Source organism: Mus pahari, chromosome 4 (assembly GCF_900095145.1).
Source record: "Mus pahari chromosome 4, PAHARI_EIJ_v1.1, whole genome shotgun sequence".
NCBI lineage: Eukaryota > Metazoa > Chordata > Mammalia > Rodentia > Muridae > Mus > Mus pahari.
In genome coordinates, this window is record NC_034593.1 from 7241408 (window position 1) to 7249160 (window position 7753).

A 7753-nucleotide genomic window follows, 5' to 3' on the forward strand; every position below is an offset into this window, starting at 1 on the left:
AATAAAGAAAAAGAACCAATGTGCATTGGCATGCAGTTTAGGCTTAATTCAGACAACTAAACAATATCACTTAAAATGTGCTTTAAAGTCAACAGTCGTGTGTGTGTGTGTGTGTGTGTGTGTGTGTTTAATAAGTGAATTTGTTGTTTTATGTTTTCATTAATTAATTTATTTACTTTATATCTGGATTGATGCTTTCCTTCTTTTTTTTTTTTTTCTCTTTTCCCAGTCCCACCCTCTCATTTGCCCTTTCCCCTTTCCCCTTTTCTTGATCCCTTTCTCTTCAGAGAAGGGAGGCCTGCCATGGATATCTATCTGTGACTTGGGCTATCAAGTGGCAGTAAGCCTAGGTACATCTCCTACTAAGACTAGACAAGTCATCCCAGTTAGGAGAAAGGAACCCAAAGACAAGCAGCAGAGTGAGAGGCAGCCCCTGCCCCTGCTGCTAGGGGATGGACCTCCATGAAGACATAATACTTGCACAATTGCTGCATATGTGCCAAGGACCTAGGTCTGTCTCATGTATACTCTTTGGCAGTTTAGTTTTTGTGATCCCTTCTAGGTCTAGGTTAGTTGATAGTATTGTATCCATGACCTCTAAGGCTCTTTCAATCTTATCCCCCACTGCCCCACAAGACTCCTAAAGCCACGCCTAACGTTTGGCTGTGGGAATTCGCATCTGTTTGCCTCAGCTGTTGGGTGAAGTCTTTCTGTTGACAGTTATGGTGGCCTTCTGTGTACAAGTATAGCAGAATATGATTAATAGTTTCATGGTGGGCGCTCTCTAGTGGTATAGGTCTTAAGTTGGGTCAGTCATTTGTTGGCTATTCCTTCAATTTCAGCTCTATTTTTATCGCTGCACATATTGTAGGTAGGATAAATTATGGGTTGAAGGTTTTGTGGCTGGTTTGGTGTTCCCATTCCTCCATTTGAAAGTCTTGCCTGGTTATAGAAGGTTGCTGTTTCAGGCTCCATATCCACTGTTGTTAGCAGTCTTGGGATCACCTTCATAGATTCCTGTGAGCTTCCTTGTCTTAGGTTTGTAGCTCATTCCAGAGATGCCTCCTGTCAACAGACTTCAGTTGTCTCTCCCTCTGTCCTCCCCTGACTTGAGGCTTCCTATTCCACCTCCACCCCCTCTCTGACCCTGAGTCCTCCCTCTATCCACTTCTTTATTTAAGGCATTTTTATTAGATATTTTCTTCATTTACATTTCAAATGCTATTCCCAAAGCCCTCTATACCATCCCGCCAACCTGCTCCCCTACCCACCCACTCTTGCTTCTTGGCCCTGGCATTCCCCTCTACTGGGGTATATGATCTTCACAAGACCAAGGGCCTCTCCTCCCATTGATGGCCAACTAGGCCATCCTCTGCTACATATGCAACTAGAGGCACAACTCTGGGAGGTACTGGTTGGTTCATATTGTTGTTCCTCCTATAGGGTTGCAGACCCCTTTAGCTCCTTGGATACTTACTCCAGCTCCTTCATTAGTGGCCCTGTTTTCCATCCAATAGATGACTATGAGCTTCTACTTCTGTATTTTCCAGGCATTGGCATAGCCTCACAAGAGAGAGCTATGTCAGGGTCCTGTCAGCAAAATCTTTCTGGCATATGCAATAGTATCTGGGTTTGGTGGTTATATATGGGATGGATCCCCAGGTGAGACAGACTCTAGATGGTCCTTCCTTCTGTCTCAGCTCTGAACTTTGTCTCTGTAACTCCTTCCATGGATATTTTGTTCCCCATTCTAAGAAGGAGCAAAGTATCCACACTTTGGTCTTCCTTCTTCTTGAGTTTCATGTGTTTTGCAAGTTGTATATTGGGTATTCTAAGTTTCTGGGCTTCTGATGTCTATTTTACTTCCCCTTCTGAAGGAGATGCAAATGTCATATCTTGGGCCCTCCTTATACTTAACTTCTTTGGGTCTGTGGATTGTAGCATGGTTATTCTGTACTTTAAAGCTACTGCTAATTTTTATGTGAGTACATATAATAGGTATTTGTTTCTCATCATTCTGGAGATTGGAATCTCATAATCAAATGTTCACATGCCCAGGTTCTAGTAAGAGGTTCCTTGAACATTTCAAATGGGGAACTTCTTTCTGAATGGTTACCTGATGAAATGGTTTTCTCCAGTTTTATACATGACTGTTTTTTGTTTTAAATTTTTGTTGTTGTTGTTGCTTTTTGTTTTTTGGGGTTTTTTTTTTTGTTTTCTTTTTTGATTTTTTGAGACAGGGTTTCTCTGTGTAGTCTTGGCTGTCCTAGAACTCACTCTGTAGACCAGGCTGGCCTTGAACTCAGAAATTCTCCTGCCTCTGCCTCCCATGTGCTGGGATTAAAAGCATGAGCCACCACCGCCTGGCTTATATGACTGTTTTATTGTGTTAACCTGGTTACTTCTTAGAAAATCACCACCTTGGGGCTTACATTGTAATATACAAAATGGAGAGAGAATAAACTTTTTAGAAAATGAGAAAGCCTAGATTAAGAAAGTTTAGTAAAATGGGAATTACTAATTAATCTTACCAGGAGGAATGCAAAGGAATTTCATAATTTTTTTCCTATATGAAAGTATCTAGTAATGCTTGCTTCTCAAAAGTGAGAGACAATTAGAGACATGTGCAGATGCATACTGAGCAATACAGTGAATGCAGTTTTATAACACTGGGGAGAACAGAAAAGGAGTTGTAAGCACTGATAATGATATTCACCCCATCTACCAGGGACCAGGGAAAGAAAACAAATTGAAAGACCACTCTGCACTAACTTCTAATTCATTAATATTCCAACTCTAAAACGTTTTAAAGAAACTGACACAGAATCTGTGTAATTTTGCAAAGACTAGAGGAATGACAGGGACAAATGAAAGGTACATAATGCCAGGCAATCCACAGTATTAAACAGCAATTGTTAAATTATGCTTTGGAAAATATTGAAAACATTTAATAAAGTGGCTGACTTAAGATCAGATTCAGAATTGCAGAAACTCTAGAGAATAGGATATTATTAAGAGATAGAATTGGAGCTGGAAATATCAGATAATTTTCATGAAATTCAAGGATTGCCATTTTCTCTCCTGAATAGGCTTAACATAGAATATACCTATAATTAACTTTATGGTGGTGATATTTTGGGGGTCACAGGTAATAAAAGAGTATGACCATGTCCCTGCGGATGTTTCATGAGTTTAATTTTTTGAGGTCTAGAAATCCTTGGAGACATGTAAACTTATATGGCTCTGCTTAAGCCTCTCAGAGGCCTCATCTTCATGGTAGACTAATATCAAACATAATTGTGTAATGTCTTTAAGAAGTTATCTAATATGTGTATATATATGTGTGTGTGTGCTATCTAATTAGATAAGTTATCTTATATATATGTATATATAAACACACACATATATATATACATTTATATAAGTGTGTATATGTATATATGTATATACATAAATATGTGTAATTATGTCATAGAAAATTATACATGCATTATAGGGGAAAGTCGTGAATATTTTTCTTCTGTCTGAAAAGATAGTAAATTTGCATTTTAGACACAACTGTGTTCACACATAACATTTAAAACAAAGATTTTAGAATATTTTAATCAGAACAGATTATATGAAATTGGAGGGAATGATATTGTCTCTGTGGAATTTGTGCTTTCCTACATGGTAAGTATATATTCACAAATACTTTCAACATGAAGTCATTGCTATAGAAATTCTAGGTACAGGAAGTGCATTATTGAAAATCCAATCACATTTATCAGTTGATATCATAACAGAGTGAGCGTCCAAAGATAAGGGATGCCTGCAAAGCTTAGTGTTTCCTTCAGTCAATTCATTCTAATATTTACTGAATAAAAGAAAAATGCATTTAATACTTAAGCCATTAAAAGAAAGGAAAATAGAAATATCATAAGAAATCTAATCCAAGAGCATAATGGCATAGATCAAATGATAAATGGCATCAGATGTTGTTATTGTTCTTTTGTGTATTAGAAAGTTAAAGAATTAAGGAGTTGGGTAGACTTAGAATCCATCCGTTCTTTATTTCTCTCACATATTTGGCATGTTTTCCCCCTGTGGAAAGGCTGAAAAATAATGCAAAACAGCAATTTAATGACTTGAAAGAATTAAATTGTTAGGTTCTAAGAACTTAGGCAAATCAATGCAGAGAATCATTTCCAGTCCATTGACTAATTTGTGTTGAGCTAAAGTCTCCTTTGTTCTTTGCCACTTTCTTCCCTAGGATTTTTTCACTGGAAGAAAGCTGTTTTGTTTTTTTTTTTTAATTTAACTTGAATATAAATGAAAAAAAATTAAAATTTCTCCATTAGCATGCTTCTAAAAAGAGGTCCAGAAGATAATTCTGACATGAGATATCACTTAGCTTTGCAGTTACTAAAATTATGGGTTATCTGTGAATGATATAATCGGTATATTTTTTTATCAATACATTTATAATTGTCTGATGAGGTCATGCTAAATATGTAAGTGAATAATGAAATTCTTGTGCTTTAATTGTCTATATAAGAGTTATAAATGTTTAATAAATAAATTTAAAAGGTACTCATAGTTTATTACATCAAAGGTCATATATAATGTGACCATGTTTCAGATCCATACCAGAATATTCAAATGGTTTTTGTACTTTTCAGTAGTTGAAAATATAGAACAGAATGATATAATTTTAAAGAATATATAAAATTCACAGACTTTAAGTGGTCCTCATTGTTTTGATCTGTTGGACATAATCAGAGTATTACATATTATAATCCTATCATTTTAATATAACCATACAGAACATTGGGTAGCAAACTTAAAATATTTACTATTGGGCTATTTCTTTACATAAAAATGCTTATTGATACATCGAAAAAACTTTGTAGGTGGTATCAGAGAGCAGAATTCAAGGATAATGTCAGGTAACTATTAAAATAGGAAATCTCATTTCTCCATGTGGAAACATTGCCCCATAGAGGTCACAGATTGTATGTTATCCCCTTTCCTTTATGATGAGTCAAGAAATAGGAAACTAGAACTATGAAAGCTGGTAGGATAATCCAAAGTATTATATTATATCTGTCTCTAGTTCTAGAACAACATGACTAGCCTGGGCAGAAACCTCAACCTACAACTTCTATATACTGAAGGAAGGACTATACTTGCTGAGAATCTGCTTCAGTTTTCTGTCTTGCTTGAGAACAAAAAGGTCCATATTGGGACCACTGGGAACAAAGTCAGTAGCTTGGATTTCTTACCTCTCACCTACCATAGCCTTTATACCTGTCTCTGTGTGGGGTGGTTACAGGAAAATTCACAGACACTGGTCTTTCCTTGAAGAAAAGTGAAAGCTGATGCAGATACATTGCTTGTAGTATTTTTTATAGAGTTGTCGAATGGACAGGTTTTGCTTGACTGTGACTGCTAATAGGAAAGCATAAGATGTTGAGAGCCACTGAGATCTGATGGAAATGGTTGTAATCAATCTGTTTAATATGGACTTCTCAGTGTAATTTTCAAGTTATTAGTTTGAATTTCCCATATTAGAATGTCACTGGGGCATGCCTAATCTAGACGTCAGTGAACCTTTGAGAATAAAAGACTTTTGATGGTTTTCTGCCTCCTCAGAGGAACCATGGAGACAGCGGCCAATGTATTTTGGGCAACTCTGTCTGAGCATGAAAAAGAGAGAAACTGGGCATATATATAGAAATCCCCCATATAAGGGCTGTCTGAGGTGTGGCTGTCTGTCTTACTGACTTTGAGAGCAGATATGACCTAATATATCCTAGGTTTTGAGTTGCTGCTAAAAAAAAAAAAAAAAAAAAAAAAAAAAAAAAAAAAAACAGTTGATTGTGTCCTGGAACTGCAGAGGAACTCCAAAGGAATTCCACAGTAGTGTAGAGAGGCAAATGAAGGAGAAAGAAGAAAGAAAAAAGCAAAGAAAGAAACAAAGGAAGAAAGGAATGTTTTCCAGTTGAGAATATGAAATATATACACTCAGGGCCAAGTGCTTTCAGAAAAAAAATTTTTGGAAGTCTCCAAGAATAATTATCTGGCTTAGTTGATAAAAGTTTTCAAAAAGCTATTTTTATCAAGAAAGAGTTAGTTGTGTTTTTGCGAATGCATAGACCAAAACATAAAATGTATAGAATACTAACAGACACATGGAAAGACAGGCTAAATTAAAAACAAAATAATTTTCTAGAAATTTAGCAAAAAACAAAGGCATGTGAATTTCCTTAAAAATATTTTAATATAATTGCCATGAAGATATTCAATTAGCTCATAAAAATAATCATGAAAAAAATAACCACCACCAGAGAGATGCATAAAAACAATTACACAGAAATACAACAAAGGAATTGAAAAAGTCACCAGAGGAAGTGGGTGATCACAAATTATGATCAGCAAACAAAAAGACAAGCTAAGTTAGTAACATCTGAGCAGACGAGCTTTTAAAAAAATGTTAACAACGGAGAAAGCCTAGAAGATCAGTAAGATATAATGAAGTAAAGTACTTTGTGTTAGTCAGTGTTCTCTAAGGAGCACACCTGATGGAGTGAGTCTATCTCTATGGAAAGGGGAGTTACTAGAGTGACTTACAGGCCAGGATGGTGTGGGATGATGAGAGAAAGTATTAAAAGAAAGAAACTGCCAGTTTACTTAAGAAAAGCTAAAGAAATTCTCTCAATTTAAATCACAGGATTCTACATAGCAGCTAAAATAAAACATTCACATTTAGGAGCAGCAAATTATAGAAATGCATAATACTGAGGTGCTAACATGATAACACACAAATTATCTTGAATTTTGATATAGAAGGCAAAAGGTCAAAAGATAAAAATATGTTAATGGTTTCACATATGAATGTAATTTGTGATAACAATAGAATATGCTGCTATGAGTTAAAATGTTAATGTCAATAGAATAAACTTCTATGAAGAATATTTATGTGAGATTAAAATTGAGTTATTAGCTTAAGATTGCATGCTAAAATTTTAAAATACTTTATATATGTTGAGCACAAACAAAACACTTATAGAAGATAAAAAAATTGTAACGAGGTATAAACAATATAACAAAAAATAGAATGTCTGGAAGGACATAGAAACACACAATATTGTTTGTACAACAGAAAAAATTTAAAAATCCTTTGAACATACATGTTTTATAGATAGCTTACAAGTTCTACAAACATAACAAAGGAAGTCATTTAATGATTTAGGGAGATATAGCAAAAAATATCTAATGCATTTATGAGTATCTTAGTTTATATTATCTGACAATTTATTTGGCACAACTTTCATTATTATGGGACACAATAGCAAGAGGAATAGATCTTGGGAAACCTATGCTTCTATACTATATCCCTCCTCTGTAATTATCCTCTCCAGATCTGTAAGATGTAGCTTGATTATTATTTACCTAACAGCTAATATCCACTTAGAAGTGAATGAATACCTATTGTGGTAAATATCTAGAGCTAGCCCCTTCACCAGGTGATCTTACTCACTTGGTCTCTCTGCCTACCAACTTGCCAGCCCTGCTAGGCCACATGGCTCCCACCAGGCCATCTTTCGAATGGAGCCCCCAAGTTCCTCTTGCTTTCACACAATGCCCCACGCACCCCTGGTTAGCCATCTCAACACCTAATTACCTGGTAGACCCAAGACTCTTAATGCTTAATTAGCCAATCAGATTTATGTATCAATAATAACACAATTTACAAGAGGCCAATACTGTA